This window comes from Atta colombica, unplaced genomic scaffold (assembly GCF_001594045.1).
Source record: "Atta colombica isolate Treedump-2 unplaced genomic scaffold, Acol1.0 scaffold277, whole genome shotgun sequence".
Lineage (NCBI taxonomy): Eukaryota > Metazoa > Arthropoda > Insecta > Hymenoptera > Formicidae > Atta > Atta colombica.
The window spans coordinates 947,094-947,528 of NW_017259378.1; positions in this window are offsets into that span (position 1 = coordinate 947,094).

Here is a 435-nt window from a genome sequence, read left to right on the forward strand (position 1 = left end):
GTACATATAAATGGAATCTTTATCAATACATTATATTAAGCCTACTTCAGGTGATCTTGATACGTGACAAAGTTTGAGACACGAATTTTCTGTCATATTTTGCATTTAATGTGCCGTATATTCCGATATATATTTCGTATACGTATATACGTGTATATTTTGAGTCTTCAAACATATTTTTTGTATTGCACAGCATAAAAAGTTTTGTCCTGAATTCTGTCACAAGATATAGGTCGCTTAAAGTGCGCTTTAAGTATATACATACAATAGAACATAAGAGAATGAATGAAAGAGATGACGGAAGAGCAAGATAGAAAGAAAGAAAGAGAGAAAGAGAGAAAAAGCGAACTAAGCAAACGTGATATTTCGCATTATGTATTTCGAAAGCATACTTTTATACTATCGCACACGTATTCGCATTGTGCAGACGATAAA